Source organism: Myotis nattereri (assembly GCF_964212035.1).
Source record: "Myotis nattereri genome assembly, chromosome: 4".
Classification (NCBI taxonomy): Eukaryota; Metazoa; Chordata; class Mammalia; order Chiroptera; family Vespertilionidae; genus Myotis; species Myotis nattereri.
In genome coordinates, this window is record NC_138079.1 from 17,177,236 (window position 1) to 17,202,265 (window position 25,030).

Sequence of the window (25,030 nt, forward strand, 5' to 3'; positions counted from 1 at the left end):
TTAGTGTGTGGTTTAGAGCTAGCCTCCCTGGGTTGGAACCCATCTTTGCCAATTACTTTTGGGCAAGTTATTTATCCTCTCTGGGCCTCAATTTTCTCATCTGTGTAATAGGTCTAATAATGATACCAACTCATAGGATTTTTCAGTGAGGATTAAGGAGGTAATGTGTGTAAAGTTCTTAGCATGGCACCAGGAGCATGTTAAGAGCCACAAAAGTGTTAACTATTGTTTACGCTTTACTAGAGGCCCGGTGCACAGATTTGTGCACCAGTGGGGGGTCCCTCGGCCTGGCCTGCGCCCTCTCACAATCCGGGACCCCTTGGGGGATGTCAGACTGCCAGTTTCAACCCAACCTTCACAGGCCAGGCCAGAGGACCCCACCAGTGCATGAATCCGTGCACCGGGCCTCTAGTATGCATATAAAACCTTTGGTTAATCTCTTCCTGCCCTCCCCCATCTCCACTTCCCTCTGAGATTCATCAGTCTGTTCCATGTTTCCATGCCTGTGCATTGAGCGTCTGCCCCCTGGTGGTCAGTGCACATCATAGCTACTGGTCAGTCGAACAGTCACTTAGGCTTTTATATAGATAGAATACCTTAAACATCCAATTAGTGCGAAAGCACCTTAAAAATAGGGAGGGATTAAATAGGGAGGTTATTAATAATTTAATAAGAGCATCAAGAAAGTGCTCCTGGGTACATAACCCTGTGTGACCCTGAAAATAGGGTTCTGAGCAGAATTATATATCCCACCCAGGGGCGAACAAGGAACAACATACTCACAAGCTTGTGCTAACTATTCTGCTTCATGCTGTTGATATTCCTATTTAGCAGAAAGTGTAAGGACAAATGCCCTCTATTACACCAGCCACTCAGCCTCTTTTCTTGATCCTTTGTAGTATTTCTCAAATTCATCCCATCCTTTCAATTCAAGGGCTCATAGACTAATCTCATCTAGCTCATTATTGCTTCATGCCTGTGTTGCTGTAAATATTCATGGAGTCCAGCCCCATATGATTAATTATGCCTTTTCCCTCCAGAAGAATTTTGAGTACACGTTCCACAGTTCCCAAACCTTATGAAATTCCCATTGTCTACAGCAGTGGCCTCAAAGCTCTTTTTGTCCTACACACAATGAAAGGGGAAAAAATTAACATGTTATATAAATAATACACAAATACCAACATACTCAACGTATGTACATGATAAGAGACATGACTACGGAAAAATTTAAAAGATGAGTTTGAACTGAAAGAGAAATTATTGTGAGATGTCTAATTAGTCATGATGCCCAATCCCGCCATTAGCTGCCATTTAAAGGCATGTTTTGCATTTAGGGCAGTGGTTCTCAACCTTGGCTGCACATTAGAATCACCTGGTAATCTTTTTAAAAATCCTGATTTCTGGGCCTTATCCTCCGGAAATTCTGTTTCTTTGTGACTAATGTTGTGGCCCCACCCCATAACAAAGAAACAGAATTTCCGGAGGATGAGGCCCAGAAATCAGGACTTTAAAAAGATTCCCAGGTGATTCTAATGTGCACCCAAGGTTGAGAACCACTGATTTAGGGAGTGGTTGCTCTTTAATAATGGTGGGTGCAAACCCTTAGGACAATGCATCTTCCTGGTCATTTAAAACGTTTTGGCCAGCTTATTGTCAGTGGTGACTCAATTACTGTTGCTTTGACCTCTGGGTGAAGTGTCAGTGTGGGTGCTCTGATTTTCTTGTTGCTTGTTGGTGCTTGTTTTATTTGTAGTATATTCAATATGCCATTTCGTTCCAGGAATCTTTTTTAGCCATGTGTCCATTTTTGGAGGGTTAATCAAGTTAAAACACGAGCCCTCTGTGCTGCAAAACATGACAATAAATGGGCAGTGAAGACCCACACCACTCATTGGCCTTCTGACAGGCAGGCTGAGTGAGAACATAGGTGTCAGTTTCTGTATTTAATGCTGACAAAGAGAAGACTCCATTCGTTCTTGTTGCCTCCCATCTAGTGCCCCTTGGTGATGCACATGCATCTCTTGGGGACCACTGTCTATAGCAAATAAAAAAGTCCAGGCTTTTTATCCAGGCTTCCTCGCCCTTTGCAGCCTGGTGTTCACTGGACTCTCCTGGTCTGATGGTTGCATGTCTCCTGCAGGACCCCAACTGGACGTGTACAGTTAGACTTTAGTCTAAACAGTTGGTCACTGTCCCCTCCCCCCCAGCACACCTTCTTTATGCCTTTAAAGCAGTGGTTCTCAACCTTCCTAATGCCGTGACCCTTTAATACAGTTCTTCATGTTGTGGTGACCCCCAACTTCATTGTTACAAATTGAACATAATTAAAGCATAGTGATTAATCACAAAAACAATATGTAATTATATATGTGTTTTCCGATGGTCTTTGGTGACCCCTGTGAAAGGGTCGTTCGACCCCCAAAGGGGTCGCAACCCACAGGTTGAGAACCGCTGCTCTAAAGAGTCTTTGGACTGCCCTCCCCTCATTCAAATTGACAAATCTATTCTTCCAAGGAAACTCAGGCAGATCTCACCTCACCCTTATAATCTTGGGGCTGCAGTGAGCAATCTGCTCTGACTCTGGAAATAGTCTTTTGGCAATTAGTCAAATTGCCTGGTGAGCTATTGTCAATTACTGCCTTTAACTACTATTGAAACTTTTTTTTAAAATATCTTTTTATTGATTCCAGAGAGGAAGGGAGAGGGAGAAACAGAAATATCAATGATGAGAGAGAATCAACTGGCTGCCTCTTGCATGCCCCCCACTGGGGACCGAGTCCACAACCCAGGCATGTGCCCTTGGCCAGAATCAAACCAGGACCCCTTAGTCCACAGGCTGATGCCCCATCCACTGAGCCAAACCAGCCATAGATGAAACTTTCATATTTATTATTATTCTATTTTTATATGGTTGTGTCTTTTTACAAAATTTATTTTTCAATTTACAATATTATATTAATTTCAGATGTAGAACATAATGATTAGACATTTATATAATTACAAAGTGATCAACCTTGTAAGTCTAGTACCCATCTGACACCATATATAGTTATTGCAATATAATTGACTGCCGGGGTCCAGCCCCAGCAGGTCCAGGGGTCCCCAAAGGCGTAGACGGAGTCGGCGAAGAAGGAATGACACGGAGACAGCGTTCAGTTGATCAGCAGCCTAGCCAGGATCTCTAGCCAGGATCTCCAGCCAAGTTCTGGTCTGGATCTCCAGCGAAGTTCTGCTTAGGTTCTCCAGCCAATTTCTGTCCAGGTTCTCCAGCCAGGTTCAGTCACCAGGTTCTAGTCAGGTTCTCTTGCCAATTTCTGTAGTCAGGTTCAGTCCAGGATCTTTTGCCATGTTCTCTCACTAGGTTCTGTCTCTAGGTTCTGAGGCCAGTTTCTGTCCAGGATCTTTTGTCATGTTCTCTCCAGCAAAGTTCTTCTGTCTCTAGAGAACGTTCTGTGTAGGTTCTGTGCCAATTTCTGTCTTTCTCTGTTCTGTCTTCTTACATCTGTATTTATACCAGTTGATTCCAATCCTATCAATCTCTATTTCAAAGGTTAGGGTGTTTCTTATCTCCATTCCAGGGAGTAAGGATTATGTAGCTTAAGCATGATTGTTCGTAGTTAAAGTGATTAATTACCCACCTGGTGCCGGGGTCCAACCCCAGCAGGTCCAGGGTTTCCACATTCGGGATGAAAATTCCCCCTTTTTTATTTTTTAAAAGCAGGCATTATAAAGAAAAACCTGAAATGCTCTCTTGTATCCATTTTAAGAATAGGATTGACGCTTTCCGCTATTACCTGAGTCCTGATCTATCACCCCAGGGAGAGCTTGCCAATCCTGCACTTTCCCAGGGTGGAAAGGCTGCAGTGGGGTTAAGGATAAGGCTCCTTGGGCCTACCTTCTCCCATGCCATTACATTTACCTTTCCTTCCTCAGAAAAGCATGGACATATTTCTTGTATAAAACGTTCTGTCTGACTGGGAGTAACCTTAATTCCTCTGCTAGCAAGCATATGTGTTAAAAGATCAATACAGAGTCTTATTTCTTTAGACTCAGTATGGCACATCTTCTTAATCTAAAGATCAATACAGAGTCTTCTTTCTTTGGACTCAGTATGGCACATCTTCTCAATCTAAGTTCTGTACTATCCACCTTCTTACCCTACTTATTCTTTATAGGGGGGTCTGTAGCACCCTGGTGGAGTCCTATCCGTCCTGAATATGGGGGTTCTCAATGGAGGGGGGGGCTTACCTATGGGAATCCTGTTCCAGGGGTTCCCAAAGGTGTGGACGGAGTTGGCGAAGACTATCCACCCTCTTCCTACGGTGGAGTTCGATCCGTCCCGATTGTGGGGCAAAGACTATCCACCCTCTTCCTACGGTGGAGTCCTATCCGTCCCGAGTGCGGGGCGCTTACCTAGGGGTCCCTGTTTGGGCGCCAGATGCCGGGGTCCAACCCCAGCGGGTCCAGGAGTGACACGGAGACAGCGTTCAGTTGATCAGCAGCCTAGCCAGGATCTCCAGCCAAGTTCTGGTCTCAATCTCCAGAGAGGTTCTGCTTAGGATCTCCAGCCAGGTTCTGTGTCCATGTTCTCTTGCTAGGTTCTCCAGGTTCTCCAGCCAGGTTCTGTAGCCATGTTCCCTCGCTAGGTTCTCCAGCCAGGTTCTGTCCAGGTTCTCCAGCCAGGTTCAGTCACCAGGTTCTAGTCAGGTTCTCTTGCCAATTTCTGTAGTCAGGTTCAGTCCAGGATCTTTTGCCATGTTCTCTCGCTAGGTTCTCTCTCTAGGTTCTGAGGCCAGTTTCTGTCTAGGATCTTTTGCCATGTTCTCTCCAGCAAAGTTCTTCTGTCTCTAGAGAACGTTCTGTGTAGGTTCTGTGCCTAGGTTCTGTCTCTCTCTCGTCTTGCTGTCTTGTTACATCTGTATTTATACCAGTTGATTCAATCCTATCAATCTCTATTTCAAAGGTTAGGGCGTTTCTTATCTCCATTCCAGGGAGTAAAGATTATGTAGCTTAAGCATGATTGTTCATAGTTAAAGCGATTAATTACCCGCCTGGCACTTAGTTAAGAGGTTTTATTCCCTCCCTAACTTCAGGGGAAAATCCCTACCTGGGGAAACAACCTTTCTCAGAGACCTTGGTTAAAACACATAGTGCCAAGAAGGTGAGCAAACATATTAAGAACAGTATGCCATATATGCCAGGTCCCTTGAAACAGCAAGCATGGACCGGCTCCCGGCAACCTGGCACTTAGTTAAGAGGTTTTATTCCCTCCCTAACTTCAGGGGAAAATCCCTACCTGGGGAAACAACCTTTCTCAGAGACCTTGGTTAAAACACATAGTGCCAAGAAGGTGAGCAAACATATTAAGAACAGTATGCCATATATGCCAGGTCCCTTGAAACCGCAAGCATGGACCAGCTCCCGGCAATTGACTACATTCCCTACCACTCCCCCCACCCCCAACCCCCCCCCGCCCCCCCCCCCCCACACACACACACTAAAAAAACCCCAAACAAAACCTGGTCCTGCACCACTTCTGTTTGCTCTGGAGTCCTTCCTACTAATCTCCTTTAATTCATGTTGTAAGTTTTCTTAAATACCTGACAATCCCTGGTTGTCCTTTTATAATTAAGACTTAACCACTTGAAAGCAATTTACAAGCTCTCTGTGTGAGGGTGGAGCTGGGGACAAGTGGGCTTCACAGTAAGTGCCCAATTAAAATGTTGACTGGGGGGCCAACTGGCCTTTTCATTAGGGACCCATTTCTCCAGAGAAGCCTCCACTCTTGCTGGGGGCTCTCTTCCTGGCCAAGGCCATCTGGCATCAGGTTCATAGAAATGGGCTGGGAATCTACCATCTTCAGGCCGACTTCCAGTGAGTTCCCTTATCTTCAGGCCTGTGTCTCCTCTCGGTGCTCATCAGGAACAATTAGACTGGTGCTGCCTGGAGTCAGTTTCTCTAAGGCACATTTCCAGCCAAGGGTGGGGCCCGAGAGCATGGAAGTGGTGGCCTCTATTGAATGGTGGGGGGTAAATCTGGAGGTACATTCATTCTAAATATAGAAATCTTCTACCAATCCCTTGCACTGCCCTCTGCCTTTGAGTATCTCCTACCTTTAAGTCCTAGACCTCTGAAGGTTTTGCAGGGAAAATGCTTTCAAACCTTCCTGGGGAAGAATTACAGTTTAAAACTATTTTTTTTTTTTTCATTAAAGGGGCCAATCGAAGGAATAGTGTTGTGAATTGTCTGATGGGGTGGAATTGGTGACAACTGATCTGGGTTGAAAGAATCGGCAGGAACTGTGGGTCAGAATCGATGTCACTCAGGAAGTTAGTTGGTAACTGGCAAATATTCAAAACTGTATAAAGAACACTGAGTTGTCATCAGTTTGAAAGGAAATTTGTATTCTTTGGGACATTCTAATGCATTCCTGCAGAAACATCAAGGGATGTAAAAATAATGCTATTTTGGTATCAAAGAAGCTTGGCTTTGTTAATCTGCCCCAGGACGAGAGGGGAGCGTACTTTCTTTTCCTTGACGCCAAGAACTCACTATTAGAAGTGGTAGATTATTTCATGGAATTGGCATAGAAAAGTTAGAAAAGTTTAGGTTAAGTCATTTCTTTTTATTGGTTGTATTTAACAGTTAAAGAAAGTCGTACCTTCAGAATAACAGAGGCTGCAAAAGCTGAGTACTGGCACTAGGGAAATTAACACTAATTGTTCAATAAATATTCATGAGTATGTGTTCCAATGATGGCACTTGACCACCTGCACTTTCCAGAGCTTTCCATGTAGAAGCTACTGCAGCCTCTTTATTGGACTCTAAATCTCATTTTGAACCTTTTAATGATGTCAACACCTTGTAATACAAATTAGATAAAGACTAAATATGTTTCATCATGAATATGGGAGATAAAATGAGTGATGCAATAATGATCAAGGACATTAATAAATTGTTGTGTAATCTATGCCACCCATAGGGCTAAGTATTTTATAGGCTTTAGTTCACTTATTTTTACAACCACCACATAAGATATGTCAGTCACCCTAGACTAAGTAAGTTATGCTGCAATAAAAAAGAGCCCCCAGATATCAGAGACTAATGGCAACACACTTATTTCTCACCCACATGACCTGCCCATCATGGGCTGCACAACCGAGTACCTAGAAGAGAGAGCAGCCCTTGGGTGGAAATTGGTAGTCTCAGGTGAAGGAATAGGAGAGATGGCGAACCATGAGCTGGTTCTTAAAACTTCTGTTCATAAGGGATGCATGTCATGTCTCCCTTCAGTTCATGGGCAAAGCAAGTCACATGGTCACTTCTGACCTCAATGAGCCAGGGAGCATCATCTCAAATTGGGCAGCCAGCTTGGTATCAGTGGGTGGGGAAGTACAGTCCTCCACCAGGGAGGGCAGCAAAGTTTTGGAAAATGCAATCTACCATAAACAAAGCAAAACCAGCAAAACAAAACAAAGCAAGGTGTCAAGGGTTTAATTATGCAGAAATGTTAAATTCAAACTTTGTATGCCACTTTAAAAAAAAAAGAGAGAAAGATTTAACCTTCACAGCATTTTTTTTTTTAAATCCCAGGGTGTAATTGAAAAAGGAAAAAGAAAACATTAAGATATTATCTTGCCCTGGCCTGTGTACTCAGTGGTTAGAGTGTCTGCCCACACACCAAAGGGTCCAGAGTTTGATTCCCAGTCAAGGGCATGTACCTGGTTGCAGGTTTGATCCCCAGCCCCAGAAGGGCAACCAGTTGATGTGTCTCTCATTGGTGTGACCCCCCCCCCCCAGCCCGCTTTCTTCAAGTCTCTCTAAAAATCATTGGGAAAAATATCCTTGGATGAGGATTAACGAAGGAACAAACGAAAAATATATTATCTGATGAGAAATAGCACCGAGAGAGATTGCCTTACGAAAGGGCCACTCTAATGTTACTTATACAAAGGAAGTCCAAGTTCAGGTGGCCTCAAAGGGGATCCCATTTCACGTTGGGGCTTCTTTAGCATTTTACATTCCTCTTGTGACTCTGAAACTCACCACATGTGAGAAATAGCTTGAAGCAGTAAAAGTTATTGTTTTAAGGGGACATAATTTTTTTTTAAAATATATTTTATTGATTTTTTACAGAGAGGAAGGGAGAGAGATAGAGAGTTAGAAACATCGATGAGAGAGATACATCGATCAGCTGCCTCCTGCACATCTCCCACTGGGGATGTGCCCGCAACCCAGGTACATGCCCTTGACCGGAATCGAACCTGGGACCTTTCAGTCCGCAGGCCGACGCTCTATCCACTGAGCCAAACCAGTTTCGGCAAGGGGACATAATTTTAAGAGGAAATAATTTCACATCATAAGAAGCATGGATACCTAGCCAGTCTTTGCATTTTTTTTTCTTTCTCATGGTTGCATAAAGTCTTGTCTGTCACAAGACAAGTAAATACATACATATCCCAACGCTTTAATTCATTTGTTTCTAGTTTATAAGGCTCTTTACTAAAAAGTCCCTTCTCAGGATTTCTCGTTTATCTCACTACTAGCTAGGTGACACTTTTCTTGAACGAGCCTGCCACCTAGTGGTTATTTGGAAAATCAGACTTGGCAAAACTAGTTGCTCTACAGCAGTGGTTCTCAACCTTCCTAATGCTGCGACCCTTTAATACAGTTCCTCATGTTGTGGTGACCCCCAACCATAAAATTATTTTCGTTGCTACTTCATAACTGTAATTTTGCTACTGTTATGAATAGTCATGGAAATATCTGATATGCAGGATGTATTTTCATTGTTACAAATTGAACATAATTAAAGCATAGTGATTAATCACAAAAACAATATGTAATTATATATGTGTTTTCCGATGGTCTTAGGTGACCCCTGTGAAAGGGTCATTTGACCCCCAAAGGGGTCGCGACCCAAAGGTTGAGAACCACTGCTCTACAATGCTTTTTTTTCAATAAATACTTTTTGAGTGCCTAATACAGTGATGACGAACCTATGACACGTGTGTCAGAGGTGACACGTGAACTCATTTTTTTGGTTGATTTTTCTTTGTTAAATGGCATTTAAATATATAAAATAAATATCAAAAATATAAGTCTTTGTTTTACTATGGTTGCAAATATCAAAAAATTTCTATATGTGACACGGCACCAGAGCTAAGTTAGGGTTTTTCAAAATGCTGACACGCCGAGCTCAAAAGGTTCGCCATCACTGGCCTAATATGTACCAAACACTGTTCTAGCTTATAATAGTGAACAAAGTGGACAAGAATCCCAAGCCTCCTGGAGCTTATGCTTTATAACAGAAGGACCGTGTATGTAAGTTAAAATTTGGAAATGTGGTTCACCTTCATAACCTGTTAACCTAATATCCTCCCTACCTGTGTGCCCATCTTCCCTGTGGGCTACATGTGAGTGAACTATCCCTGCTCCTATAGAGGTCAGCCCCTCTCTCTCCTGTTGAGTGGACGGAAACACCTCTTGCCATTTCAAGGGCTCAAGGACTTTGCATCTGTAATGATCCCCCCTCTTTCTCCTACATTCCCAAAGACTTCCTCGCCCTTGCCCATTCCATTAGACATAGATACTTGTACCAACGGCTTTTATTTAAAAAACAACAACAAAAATTTTCATTATTCCCAAATTCTTTCTTTGCTTCCCGTCACAATAAAACTTCTCAAAAGTTTTATTTTTATCCCCCGTGCCCACAAGCACCTCATCTGCTTCGTTGATTGCTGAGTCCCTGGCACTCAGAAATAGTTTCTGGCATTTATATGGTGCTCCATATGCATGTTTAGTTTGCATATGAATTCATTTTGCAATAATGGTGACACCCACCCCATGATGGTCTATGGGTAATCTGGTATTCGGAAAATAGAGGTAGAAAGGGCATTAAATTGATGAGAATTGTGCTTAGCACTTGGGAAGATTCTTTAGCCTATGATTTCCGAGTTTGTAAAAGGAGGATTGGACTGCACTGGAAATGACAATTCCATATCACATAAGATATCCTGGGGGATATCTAATTGGCAGAGGTATCTTGGGTATATAATATTACAAAGAATTTGTTGGCTACAAAAAATGCTGTGATTGAATGATATTGATTGATTAGTGATGTCCACCCTGGACGCAGGAGGTGGTGTTGGCTGTGCATTCCTGGGTCATGTGGTTTCTTCCTGCTCTAAATGTCAGTGATTAAACTAGAGTCTCAAACTATTGTTTCAACTGCATTTTAGATTTGAAGTAGACTTAACCTCTGAACAGTCCTCAACATTGAATAATAGAGGAGGAATTAAGCTCAGATTCAAAATTATAAACCACAATCTCCAGGAAAGAGTCTAAGATAAATGGAAACAGAGCTGTGTCTATGTATTTACCCAGAGTTCACCCGATATCCTGTATCATGAAGGAAAAGCTTTTTAGTGTATAATATTTAAAACTACTCCTTTCAGAAAAATGTCCGCACCAAGTCTGCTATTTATTATGAGTAATATTTTATTTCCCTCTAAGATGTGTTGTGGCTTATTCTCTTCTGGTTGGCTGACTTCACTTGCACACCCCACCCCCCCGCCCCTATTTTGCTTCTTTACAAAAAGGTAATTCCAGACCAGACTGACAAATATTTCAAGCTAGCTTTCAATTATGGGATAAAAAGTGTGAAATTACGAGATTTAAATAAAATAAAGCTCAGAAGAAAGCATAAGCTTCTTTTAAAGGAAATCGGGATTAAATACAAAATTTTCATCACCTTTTGTGTCAGTCATAAATGTTTTGAAGGGATAAATAAATCTGAATGGATTTGAAGATTTGAAAGAAGGTATAGAGTTTAGCTTAGTGAGAAGAAAAGATAGGGATTGGTGATTTTAGCAGGAGGAAATTGTTATTAATCTAGACCAGCAGTGGGCAAACAGTAGCTCTGTGTCAAAGCTGACCTGCCACGTGTTTGTTTGTTTTTTTTGTAAATAAAGCTTTATTGGAACACAGCCATGTCCATTGGTTTTCACATGATCTATGGCCGCTTTCTTCAGATAATGGCAGAGTTGCCTAGTGCCCTACAGAAGTCACATGGCTTGCAAAACCTGAACTAGTCACTACTTGGCCCTTTCTAAGTTGTAAGTGTCTCATTAGATTGCATAGTTTTGAAGGCAGGGGCTCTATGTTTAACCTTAGTTTTAAATTTCTTTTTTTAAAAAAAGTATCACTACCTTTGAGATGATCAGATAACAGCTTTAAAAATATAGTATGAAAATAGATTTATGCAGTGGGTAGTATTTTTAAACGTTCTGCTTGTTACATTTATCCTTGAGTTCAAGCCTATTTCTCTCAGCTTTTGGCGAAAGGTTTGTGTCTGCTTCTCTCCCAGACCTGGCGCTACAGCAAGCCCCTCACTCCTCCCTAGAGGGAGCTGTGCACAGCAGGACCTCATGCCTTTCACCTCCCTCCCCCTCCCCGTTTGTTCCCCAGGAACCACTTATGGCTCCTTTGATTCCCGCCCCAGGGGCTTCCCTTCTGCAGGCCCTCCAGCTGATTTTAAGCAGCTGCCAACAAGATGTGGGGTGTCCACTGCCAGACTCCCATGGCACCCCTTTAGACACAAATGGGGGAACCCTTTACTTGGGCCAAAACACAAGTTAAGTTTAGGAGGATGAGGAGGAGGAAGGGGAGGAGGAGGAAGAGAGGGAGAAGAAGAAGACCTTAAAATACAAATATTTCTTATTATTTTTCTGTCAACACAGTACTTGAAGTCAGTTGCAGTAAAAATAATCATTGAAAATTGTCCTTTATGAAATTCAGTACCCTTTACATAAAGGAATCTAGCAACACATTCCTCTTAAAGCTGACTGGTAGGAAGATTTCTCCCTCCTGACACACAAAAATGTTTGCTTTTATTAGATAAATTAATAGTCCACAATATTTTCATCTTTTGTTTTGGCTGCCAGGAAGCTTGGAGCTAAATTCCTTGGGCAAACGTAGCTGTATTATTCAGGTGTTTGATTATAACGAGCTGTGCCCTCCTGCAATCCCTGATACAGTACTCAATTCTTATTTTATCTCTTCCTTAGTGGTCCTACTGGTGGCGCCCGACAATCAGGTTCATAGGACACATTTGCTGAATGTGTTTTATGAATTGGCTAAGAGCTTTAAATACATTTTCTTACAGAATCTTCAGAGCAATGCAGTGAGGTTGGAATTTCCCCATTTTCCACATGAAAAAGACTAAGGCTAAAAATCAGGAAGGATTATGTTCAAAATAAAAAAAGCTAGAAAGTGGAAGCATAATTAGGATTTGAAACCATTACTACCTAAAAACCAAGCTTGTCAACTCAGCCACTAAGATGTTCTATCTCCCCTGGTCATAGTCCAGTGGAGTTCAACAGATGTCAAAGAGAACTAATCTGTAAGAATGGAATCAGTTTTCCCAGGCGGAACCCAAACAGTGAAGCAAGATTGGAGAAACAAAGTCAATTCTTGTCGGTAATTAAATATACGCAGCTTAAAGCCATTTTGCACCTAAACATTTATGTGACATGTACGGGTGGTGTTGCTGGGGAAACAGGTTTCGTTAAATTTTTTTGGTTATACAGAATTTTAAAATCTCAGTGGAGGACAGAAACCATAAAAATCAGCATAGCAATGATTGATGGGTCCCATTGCTAGAAACTTCAACTGAGGAAATATTTTAAAAGATGAGAACTATGTGTTTAAAGCTGTCACAGCAGCGTGATTGGAAGTCAAAAAAACAGAAAGGAAGTTAATTGGCCTTCAGTAGAAGATAAAATGCTTAAGTGACTTTGATTCAGCAGCAATGCTGTGTATTAGATCATTCAGATAGACCGAGAAAGACAAAAACTAATGTTGTATAGAGACCAGAACTTTGTGTTGACCACTGGCCCATCAGTGCAAAGAGTAAGTTAACGTATGGCTGGTACCGTAGGTGCTAATCATAGGCTAACATCTCCCTGCTGTTGCCATCAAGAGTGGGGAGGACTTTTGCATTAGAAATGGATGAGAGTGGGATGCCTCAGCGATCTGGGCCAACAGCCAAAAGGGTGCCAGGGCTAGGGCCACATTCTCCATCCACTCATTTAAAGGCGAAGAAGCAGAAAAATGCAAGAAACAGAAGTGTAGAGTTCAAATACTGAGTGCAGAGAAAGCTGATGAGGAGGCAATCCCTAAACAGTGATTTCTCAGCCCGGAACAGGTCTCCTGAACAACGCATAAAATTATACATTCTTCTCAGAGTAACGAATGGTCATTGCAAAAGCACTCGTTCATGATGCTGGAGAGCTGAGCAGCCTCCACCCCACCTCTGACATGACTCCAGTTCTCAGTGAGAGCGACAGATGGGGCTAAAATCCTGCAAACATTCCCCTGTGTGTTGGTGTAGAGCACAATGAAACAACTTCATACCACCTGTTCACCAACTTGCTTTAGGCACCTAAAAAGTTGTTTCTGACATCTTTCTTTGTTGTTTGATTTTGATCAAATATTTTAATTGCAATGAAATTGCTTTATTATTATTTTTTATTTTGTTCCAAGTCCTTCAGGAACAGGAACAAGAACTGTGATTTTCTTGTTGTGTCAAATACCATGGTCCATCACGGTGACAGGCTGCCTCATTTTCATAGATGGCATTGGGTTACCCCACAAACTGCTGACACAGTAGCTGCTTTTCTCTTTTGGTTTTGTTTGTTTAGATATCCTCAACTGTTTATGCCAGCTTTTCCCTTAGTACACTTTAAGCCTGGCTCTCTCCTTTCTCATTGTCTTACTTTTTTTTGGTTTGTAGAGAAGTCCTTCTTTCTGACATTGAGCTGAGCTTACCTGAGGAGGCTCCTGGTGCAGTTGGGTTCTGGCATCTGCGAGTCTTTGGGAGTCTATCCACAGAGCAGAGCTAAGCAGATGTTGGACAGCATTTGCACTTGGAGTCATCGGGAAAACAGCACCCCTCACTAATTCACAGCAAAAATTATGCATCCTCTGCATTCTGTTTGGCAACTTGCTCGTGCATTTACCAATTTATTTTGGGCACCATTCCCTGCATTGGAGTTAAGTTTAAACCATTTTCATTACCAGCAGGGGCTGATCTGAGAGAAGAATAGGGTAGTAACAAGGAATGGGACGAGATAGTGCCATCGAGCACCGGAGCCTCTACAATCTCATGTATTCAGGACGAGAGCCACGTGAACAATTGCTCTACAAAATTCTTTAGCCACTGTAAAGTAACTTGTTCTTTGAAGGGTTTAGTGGGTGATGACGGGGGGAGGGCAGCCAAAGTATTAAGCACTGTTTTCCCAACACTGAGCTCCCTCACTCTAATCCCAGGCCCTGTGTCTGTAGGAACAGGTAGGCACTGCCTGGAAAGAGCCCTGCTGGCTGGTGAGGAAACATCCGTCTGTCACCGGTTTTGTGCGTTTTCTGAATAGAAGGCGCTGGAGAGTAGAGAGAGCGCTTTGGAAATGGAGGTCGATGACAGGGAGAATGGAGTTGGGAATGCGAACTCTTCAGGCAGAGTCGAAGGTTGCTTTTCAGCCGCCTTGTATCCTGGGCAAAAATGTTCCGAGTGTTCGTGCCAAGGCCGGGTTGCTCCTGCCATTTCAAGGCCAACGCTTCACAGTAAACACACGTCTTCTCAGGTTCCCTGCTATCCTTTCACAGAACATAAAGAGGGACGTGAACCAGGGAACCCAAGTTCATCTGTTTCCTCCAGTGGCTCAGCGGGTAGTAACAGAGAGTGGAATCCACAATCCCCGGTGTTAATCTTTGGCACTGCTCTGCAGTGACTGCCTGGATTTGGGCTCCAGTCCAGGAAGGTGGTCAGTACAGGGCTCAGGGCACGGAGCAGGCCCCTGCCCAGAGGAGAACTCTGCTCATCTCTGTGCCTCCCAACCAGCTGCCTGCTGAAGAACCACAGCGAGAGGCAATTCCCCTGGCAGCACTGCACAAAAACCAGGCGTTTCCCCACAGCATGGGCTTTGAAACGAAGGTTTCTCACACTCCTTTTGACATTTTGGACTGGATAATTGCCTGATGAGGGGCTGCTCTGTGTGCACTGTAGGATGTTGCGTAGCAATCCTGATCTTTATCCATCAGAGGCCAGTGTTACTTTGCTCTCTTATGCTCCCTTCCTTCCAAATGCCTCCAGATATTACCACTGCCCTGCTTGGGGACTGCTGACTGAACCTGAGAAAGTCTTTTCTCCGGGCTATGTGAATGGTGAGGCTGTAATAATGGAGGGAGCAGGGGGAGGTGGTTGTAAGAAGGGAGAAAGATGAAATAAAGACTATACAGATTTCAATATTTGTCTTTGGTTAAAAATTATAAATATATTTAGTGGGGAAAAGCTGTACATTTTCATACTATAATGCCGGCTATCTGGCCTTGATTGAGGTTTCAATTTGTAGATGAGATCTTGTGAGCAAACTCAAGACAATTCAGTCCTCTAGCCAACACTTACCAGTAGAGCTACATTTATTAAATTCTCTGCATGGGTCTCAGGGTGTTCCAGCTAATTCTGTGGCCTTAAACAGGAGCCAGCCAGGACGATGCCCAGCAAAGGCGGCGGTGGTAACACTGGGGTGACGATGCTGTCACGAGGCTTTTGCTTCATTCATGTTGCTCTGCATCTTTTATTGGGTCATTAATCCTCTTTTTACTATTTAGGAGGAAAGTATGGGGAACTGAGGAGGATGCCAGGCGTCGGTGGGTGATATGGAAGATAGGAAAGGGGAGTTGTGGGTGAGTTTTGGAGGTGAGATGAGCTCTAAAGGATTATTGTGGACTCTCCATTGACACATAACAGGGACTATTTGAAAAGGCGAACACACACCAAAGTTTTGCTAAACTGACTAGTAGCTTAGGTGATGATAAGTCCATTATATTGCAAGTAATTCTATGGCGAATACTTTAGCGAAAATCAGTAGTCACTGAGTAATGTATCCTTTTGATAAATATTTTCATAGTGCAGGTTAGGATTCACCGAAACCAATTATGTAGGTAATTGAAAATGACAATGGAATTCACTTCACAACCCAGAAAGTCCAGCTTTGTTTATTAAAATATATTTATTTCATTTGGAGAGTAAAACAATTTTTATTTTCATGATGTAATGTTGAAAGGTAATTTAATTTATTAGAATTTGCATCTTTAATATATGCTCCCAGGTTCATAATCTCAGTAGCCAGTGACATCCACAATAGTTAATATTAACAATTTTCTAGACTGCAGAGCTTCAAATGCTTAGTCATTAATTCCTTAGGTGTGTGTTTCAAAAGATCTTAGATGAACAACTAAAAATATCACCAAATTGGACTTTATATAGTACTGTACTGCAATGAAACATTTTGGCTACCATTTGATACATGTTTATGAGTTCTGGAAAAGGTTCCATTCTTTAAGCTAATAGTATTGTCAGCCAGTTTCATCATTATTTAATTAAAGCAGAATGCCTTAAAATATTTTAAGAGAACAGCTAAATCTGATGGAAGACAAAATTGAGGAGACCCCAGTCTCACTGGTGTAAGCTTTTGCCTCTCATTTCAATGGAAACCCATGATCTGTATTCCAATCACACCCTTGAAAGGCTTGTTTTCCCTGTCATGAAAATTTAGCCAGAAGCACTGAAGGTACACCAAACATTAATTTTTATGTTGTCTTTTTTTCTTTGAAAAATTGGTAAAAGAGAAAACAGAACATGACATCTGGCGGCTTATAATACAAACACAATAAGACTATATATATATTTACTAATTTTAAGAAGATTTTCATGCCTGTAAGATCACAGGGCTAAAAATGGAATGCTAAATGAAATAACTAACTACTCTGATACCCTAACAAATATACTCAATAAATGCCTTGAGTATAAAATTGCAAATGCTCACCTAATTGGACAGGGTGAAAACCTAGAGACTTGCTCACAATGGTTTAAAATTTTATAGCCCAGTATTTTTCGACTTGGGGTGATTTTTGCCTCCCAGGGGACATGTAGCAATGTCAGGAGACATTTCTGATTGTCATAACTGTGGAACGTATGTGGTGGTGGTGGTGTGTGTTACTGGTAACTAGTGGGTAGGACAGCAATGATGTTACACACCTTACAGTGCACCCAACAACAGAAAATGATCAGCCCAAAGCAAGAAGTTGAGAAACCCTGCATCTAGCTTCATAGATGGTGTGTTGGAATGAGGGACACATATTGAACATATTAAATTATTGAATAAGTATTTATATTCAAGTAAATAGCTTGGAGGCAACCCTAGTTGCGAGTTGCTTTCCTGTTCTTGTATGATATTTATTTGCTATTCATTTAAATGGCAAAAAGAAGAAAGAATAAAAAAACAAACCAACAAAATCCCTACTTTGCCCATATCGCCCTTTGGTTAAAATGTGAACATTTCCAGCTCGCATGCGTTTGTCTCATTTGGTGCAGCCTCATGTAAGCTGTAAATACCTGCTCCGTTGGGTATTTCCACCACAAAACCTCTGGCATAGAACTGGGTTGACATGGCCACCCCACTGAAATGCAGTTAAGTTCAGGTAAGGTTTTTTCGGGTTAATCAAAAATAGGCTTACCTCTTCCAGGTTGAATGCGGATGCACTTGCCTTTGGCGTCGGTCCCCCTCAATATGCGTTTTGTCGTCCCGATTTTGGAGGACAACCTTTCCCCTGATGGAATGGAGGCCCAGGTCAGGAGGGCAGATCCACCTGGGAGGGAAACCTGCAACTCAGTCCTTTTCTTTGCTGGGATACAGGCGAGCACGAGGGCAATCCAAACACGGCCAGGGGGCGCCAAAATGCCGCAAATGAAAGTTCCAAAGGTTCGCACGCGTGTTGCGGGAAGGTGAAATTGGCTAATGAAAGAGCCACCGTTGTAAGCCGTATCACGTTATGTTATCTTTTGTATTTGCTTCTTGCCAACAGATAAGCAAGGTGAGCATCTCTCCCCACCCGGGGGGCTGTTTTGTGCCCTGGTTGGTGTTAACCAGGTGGCAGTCCCCAGGACTCCCGGACACGCCTTAGTTGGCCCGGCTTTGACTTGTGCGCTCCTGCGCGCGTTGCCTGGGCTCACCCAGTCTTCCCGAGAACTGGTTGCCTCCATTAAATCACAGACGCACAGACACACAAAATCCCGAAGGTTCCTTTCCTCGGGGCCTTTTCTTTCCCTTCTCTCTCAAGTCTAGAGAGCATCCTCGCAGGGCGACGAAGCCCGCCCCGCCAGCTGGACCTTGGCCGCGGCGCTGGTCTGAGGCGGCAGCCGTCCTGGCTCAACCAAGTGCGCGCGCGGGAGCCGCCCACCCAGGGCGCCCGGTCTGCTGGGCGCCTCCCAGAAGTGCCAGCGATGGGGGCCACCCTCCACCTCGCGGACATCTGTCCTTAAGGGCTGAGGGGAAGCCTCCAGGTCACCCCCAACCTCACTGTCTGCCAGGCTGTCAGAATCTCAGCCCGATGTGGCCAGCTGGCGGGAATGGGGTGCTGAGCTGGGTAGCAGGTGGCAGGGGCATTATTCATCACCTCCAGGCAGCCCCTTAAGTCTGAGCGATAGCCGGAGCACTTCTAGCCAGCCGAGAGAGGAGAGAGAGAGAGAGAGAGAGAGAGAGAGAGAGAGAGAGAGAGAGAGAGAGAGACCGAGACCCACCCACGGGCAGCCCAGCGCAGCGGGGGAGGGGAGGCACCGGGCGGTGGGCCCCAGAATGGAGAGTGGTGGGGAGGGAGTGGGAGACCCGGATAGAAGGCAGATCCAGAGAAGCAGGAGGGGTACAGGGATGGAGAGGGGGGGAAAGGGGGGACCACCGGGATGGGATGGATTAGGGGCTAGGGTGAGGGGAGGGGACTTCGGGAGCGCACAGAAGTGGAGGGGAGTTGAGGGGAGGCGGGCGGGGCACGGAGCCGGAGGGGAAGGGGGAGGGAGGCGGGCGGGGTAGCCGGAGAGGGAGGCTGGGCTGGCGGACAGGCGGGGGAGGGCGCTGGGCAGGAAGGGGAGGGGGAGCGCGAGCGCAAGAAATGCAGTGGCTGCAGCGGCGGCGGCAGTAGCGGCAGCGGCGACGGCGGCGGCGGCAGCGCTCCAACTGGCTCCTCGCTTCGGACTCCGCCGTCCAGCGGGAGAGAGAGCCTCCGCCAGCGGCCAGCCACCCGGCCGGACGACGCCAGCAACCCGGGCCCCTCGGCGGCACCGCGTTCACCCAGGGGCGGCACAGGCACCCAGAGCCGGTAAGGAGGCGCGTCCGGGTGGCCCTGGCCCCGTCGCCACCGCCACCGAAGACCCAAGGTGCCGGCAACCCCGGGGTCTCCGTTTCCCCTATGGCACCACGCCCGGCTCCCCGGGCCGTCCTCCCCGCTCCGCGCTGCAGCTGGGGTGGGTGGGTGGGTGGTGGACGGGCAGGGCCGGGTTCGGGATCCCTCCACGGGCACGGGGTCCCTCCACGAGGGCTCCATCGCACTTCGGGGATCTGGGGTGCACCCCCGCCGCCCCCCTCCCAGGTGAGGCTTCAGCCACTCGCTTGGTGGAGGGGATGGGGGGTGGGGGGTGGGAGGGAGATGGCGAGCCTGATAAATGGAGTTGGGGCTGGGGATGGTGGGTAGCGGGAGAGAAGCTGCTAATTGAAAAAAATGCCGGATGAACGAAACCCTTTGAGCGCACGGAGTCCCAAAGAGCCGGTTTTGTGGGGCTGAAGGGAGCGTCTCTGTCATCGGAACCTTCCACCGCGGGAAGAAAGCGCCTGGTGCGAGGGGCGCAGCAGTGAAAGATGGAGGGTGGGGGTGGGGTTGGGCGGGAGAGAGCGGGGAGCGAACATGGGGAATCTGGTCTGATCGGAGGAAGGAGGTGGCTTTGGGTTTTATCAAATGGGTTTCCTTGGCCAGTGGGACTCCTGAGTCTTGGCTCCGAGCGGCCAAGAAATGCGAGGGTCACAGGACAACGTGCCTCCAGAAGTACATCTGAGTGGATCAAAGCCCCAGGCTCGGACGGGGCTGAATGGCTTTCCCGCTAACCCGTGGGCCCCTCTGAGCATTTAATTTTTTGGAGTCTTCGGTTCAGAGAAAGCACCGGGTGCCTTCACTCGCGGCCCGGCCCGGAGGGTGTGAGCTTGAACCTGACCGAGCTTGGCCCCTAAGGGGCCCAGCCCCTCTGTGAGCACAGATTTGGGGTTTAGCAGGTTTTGCCTCAAGCACGAACCCTGAAACCCGACGCCCGGTTCCTGTTCCATCCCCACCCCCACCCCCCACCCGCGAAAAATGTAAATTGCAGAATCCCTGGATCCCTGGATCGGGCACCCACTACGTGCGGCTACCAACCAACCGCATTCTTTTCATGAATATTCATCGAATGCTTGGCTCGGCTCCTGAGCTGCTTCCCCAGAGAGGTTTCCGCCTTGAGACGGACTCCGTGGACAGCCCTTGCGTGTGTACTTTCCATCCTGCTGAAATGAGCACAGCGCACATGGGCGCATTTTTAGTGTCTTGAACGGGGTTGACACACCTCGGTCTCCCGCGAGGCCAGTAGCACGTACGCGGCAGGTTACAATCAAACACTGGCAGGGTGGAGGTGGTCTTCCTACCACAGGGGTGTGGACCAACACCCTCAGCCCCTTTCCCTCGGGATTACAGCCGGGGCCAACAGATCCCCAGTGCTGCGGGCAAAATGAATGAATCCGGACTGTAATTACCTATTCCTTTGTCTTGGCCTCGCGCATGCGCGGGAGAGCTGGGTGTGGAGGGCCCGGGCAGCCGCGTCTGATCTCTCCATCACCCACCCACCCACTCCCTTACGAGGTGGAGGAACAAAGGCGTTTGCCCTAAATGTTGCATGAAACCCTTGGGTAAAAATGACAGTCTCCCCTCCACCCCTACCTCCGTGTGTAGGTTTCTTTATCAGGCTATCTCTCTTCTTTCTTAGTGATTTAAAATGACCAAAAATAAGATTAGCTTTTATAATGAGAGCAAATGTGTGGATTAAAGTTTTTAAAAATAGAACGCTATTATTTTACTTTCTAGTACCGACCATTGTTCTTTCCCTATAACATAGCACTGCAGCAATGGTCACTCTGAATTTGCATCAGTTAATTGTCTGACATATTTTTTTTTTTTTTTTTTTTTGCTGCTGGTCGTTTGATTAAGGGACATTGGTCTTCCTAGTTGGGAAAAACTGAGACATCCTGGCTTTTATAGGCACAAGATGGCCTACAAAACCCAGAGCAGAGAAGATGGTTGTCAGGATCCTAACCCTTTTATTTTTCTCTTGCTTCCTACCTCATTGTTTCCGTAGGAATCCCCAAAGGCAAACCCCTCAGAGATGGAAATCCACTCTTGGGGAGGAAGAAGGGAGTTCTTTCTTCTTTCTTTCTTTCTTTCTTTCTTTCTTTCTTTCTTTCTTTCTTTCTTTCTTTCTTTCTTTTCCTTCCTCCCTTCCTTCCTTCCTTCCTTCCTTCCTTCCTTCCTTCCTTCCTTCCTTCCTCTCCTCCTCCTCCTCCTCCTCCTCCTCCTCCTCCTCCTCCTCCTCTGGCAATATTTAACAGAAGCCATAATACATATACCTTTGGCTGATTTTCTCTCCAATATGAATTATCCAGGTTATGACATTTTAGATTTCTCTTTGGGCTACTTTGTTTACCATCCAAAAGGAGACATTGTGTATAATAAAATAGTGCTAAGCATATTTTTGCAGATAAATATACTTATAGGAATTTCATACTTCAGCACACCCTGATGAGACAACACGTGGCAGGAAAATGGAAATCACCTCTTTTGTTCCTTCTAATAAAAACTTGGACCTTATGTAAAAGAGCCTATATTTGGTAGTTTAGCTACCTGGTACCCGCTCTATTCCTTAGTATTGAATGATTGATTATGATTTAGATGGCCATCTGTACATTTTCTCTCTTATTTTATTCTTTCCTGTTGGTTGTGTTTTTAAGGGAGAGGTGAGTTGAAATATAGACCAAATTCAATAGCAAGTATATACCAATAAAACCCAAGTTCAATGAGTCTTAGTTTTTTGAGCAAAATAATTTTAAAATAGAATTTTTTAAAAAGATCAGTTGTCTTACTTTGTAGCTAGCTTGATTTTTGCCAAGCCTTGGCAGGTGGAGAAAGGAGCTAATTGGGCCTTTTGACAAAAATTCACCAATAGTGACTATGTGAACAGTGGCATTTTTCTCTTTAACTAGTGCTCATGCTTTCATTGTGGCCCGTGGAAGAGAGCCCGTTCTCTCCCCAGATCACTCAAATGAAACGGTCCAATGGACGAGCTCAGCTCAAGGGGATTCAGCTCCCTGTTTCGTGTGTGTGTGTGTGTGTGTGTGTGTGTGTGTGTGTGTGTGTGTTTAATTCACATTAAGAACAATTTAAAACTATTTTCCTTCTGTGGTCAAAATAAGTGGAGTATGAAAAACTTACATTTAGGTGAGACTTGATCCCTGTAAAATAGATGTCTTTGATTTTCATTGTAGTTTTATAAAAATTGCAAACCCCAAAACCATTTTTAAAGCAATTAAGGTGCCAGATATATATATATATATATATATATATATATATATATATATATATAATAAAAAAATCTTATTAATGATATAAAATTAAAACAGTTGGTTTAGAATATTATTTTATAGTGCTTCATATATATCTTTGGAAAATAATTTTCTTTTTAAATATGTATGTAAAAGGGAGCAAGACTAGCTCGTCTACTAACACGCTCATTTCCAATTTCTACCAGCGTACCCCTAAGACAAATGGGTTTCATTGAACATTTAAAATGAAGATGTTCATTTAGAGGCTTAAAAACTCATATTAAACCCTACTGAATTTTAAAAACTGTAATAAACAATGCCTTCTAAATAAAGGATTTATAAAAATTGTTTTGTCTTATTTTTGTGATCTCTTGTACATTTTTGTTTGGAAAATGTCCCCAAAAGGCCTGTCAGTTATTATTTGCTAAAAAGCATTTGCCTTTGGTGTCAGATTTCGTTGCAAGACGTGCTTTGGTTTGCTTAGGCTTTTGTTTTTCTTATGTGTAGTTTTTATCTTCTCATTGTTGCACCTCCTTTACCAGAAGATTAGCATCTTCTTAATGATAGTCTTAGCTGGTAACCTGGAAACCAGGTAAAACAACTTACACGTATAGACACAGGGAGATGATGTGGAGTCTTCTTCATTTTATCATGTTTTCTCAACTTACTGAATCTTTATAATTTATTGTCTCTTAAGACTTGAGGTAACCTAATGCAACATGAACTTTACTCCCTGGCTTAATGATTGTGGATCAATATCAATAAATGACTTTGAAGTTGCGAATAGTCAGGATGTTAAAAAAGAGTACACTCTTGATGTGTTTGGGGAAATAGTTATTTATTCATGTATTTACTTAGTTAGTTTTCCTAGGGAATAGTGGAAAGCAACTTGGTTTTAAAAAAATCTCTAAGTACTGGCTGGGCCACTTTGGGCAAAATACTTCAAGCCTCTCTGGATTTTACTTTCTTCTGTTTTAAAACTAGGATAATAATCCCTATTTTCAGGCTGTACTAAGGACCACACATATATGTGTGAAAAGTGCATAAATACAATAGCTGGCTCTTAGGTGCCCCTGGACTTCTCAGTCTACATTTCAATATACTTCGTGTGATTGACATCGCTCACTAATTTCTGTATAGTGAGCTGTGTTTCTGTTTCATGCTGATTAATCAAGACCTGAGGGCTATGGGTGCATTCAGTCAGAAATAGGATATCTCATTCTCATAGATTGCTAATATTTCCTAATCCAGAATTTCTGGCCTTATGGATGTACATATTTGAAATTCTGAGACAATGCATGGGAGTTTGCTGAAAGTGGGTTGAATGGAGACAGGATGACCACTCCCATTGAATTCCCCATGGCTGCTTATTAACTCAAGAGATGGCATTTGAGTTCTTTTGAGAAAATATAGAGATAGTCTTAAAACCACGGAAATTCCCTGCCTGCCAAAGGAAATGCCATTCTGTTAAATGCCATTTCCTCCACAGCTGATAAGCCAGACCTAGGTAAGTGTCACGTGAGAAAACTTGTCCAGTGAACTTTATCAAGAGTAAAATACAACCATAGAGCCAAATTCTTACCAGGATATGGTTAAGTTGTAATTTTCAGGAGACACAAGCCCAAAAATGACTGATTAAACAGCATTCTTTTTTTCCTCTGGGGATCAGAAATGGGGTGAAGTAGGATGCTGAGAGAGTCTCATAGGGTGTTTTTCTTCTGAACCCTAAGGATTTAAATGACATTAAAAAACCAGGCTTTCCAAAGGCATTCGATTTTTTTTTTTTTTTTTGAACAAACACAGGGAAAGCAGAGATTTCTTGCCAAGTCAAGTCCATCAGTGAGGGGAGGTTGTGATTGAGCAGGCTTCGTAGTCTAGGAATAAATTCCTGAAAGCTTTAGATATTGAGAAATAGAAACCATCTGCTAGCACCACAGGGACACAGGGCATAAGGAAACACTTCTAGATAATATAGGAAAATGGTGTTCAGTGGGGAAGCAAAGCGTTTACACAGTGTTTCCACATTAACACTTAAACATTGTTTGAACTTTGTTGAATTGATTTTGTTGTGGTGATTGTTCATTTTGGATGAGGAAGGATTCATTTGTTTGTTTTTTGGATGTCTCTCTGAAAGGTGTATTTCCCCTGAAGGGAGTATGATATCTAGAAAGCATGGGCTGGAGAGTGAAGTGTGTGGAGTTGTACTCTGGAGCCAGATTCATTGGGTTAAGTATCTTGTCTCAGCCATTTTCTGTTTGTGTGAATTTTGGCCAATTGCTTAGCTTCTCTGTGCCTCAATCCCCACCTGTAAAACAAGGTTTACAATATGGAGCTGTTGTTAAGGATTAAGTGAAATCCTCAAACACTTTAGTTCAGTGCCTCACACCTATTCAGTGCATCTTATTTAGCACATTCACCACAAAGTGGGGAGAAGCCCAGCTTACTTTGCTTCATCCTCCACCTCTGTAGCTGTTCATAGGGTTGTTTCTGAGGTCCTGTTGCCAGACAGGCCATGGTGATGC

General features: G+C 44.0%; 1 protein-coding gene and 1 long non-coding RNA gene across 4 annotated transcripts in view; one reads left to right on the forward strand and one right to left on the reverse strand.

Moving 5' to 3' along the window:
* The window catches only part of LOC308518207, a 47,006-nt gene extending 28,724 nt beyond the window's left edge, over positions 1-18,282 (reverse strand). The window contains exon 1 of one of the 3 annotated variants that reach the window (XR_013995930.1): positions 17,581-18,282. This is a non-coding gene — a long non-coding RNA (uncharacterized lncRNA). The remainder of the gene's footprint in view (positions 1-17,580) is intronic. The other 2 variants (XR_013995931.1, XR_013995932.1) reach the window with 2 other exon arrangements.
* Positions 18,283-18,930: 648 nt separating this feature from the next.
* BASP1 (brain abundant membrane attached signal protein 1) overlaps positions 18,931-25,030 on the forward strand; it is a 45,162-nt gene continuing 39,062 nt past the window's right edge. The window contains exon 1 of the mRNA XM_081089815.1: positions 18,931-19,215. The gene's annotated coding sequence lies outside the window, so the exon portion shown is untranslated. The remainder of the gene's footprint in view (positions 19,216-25,030) is intronic.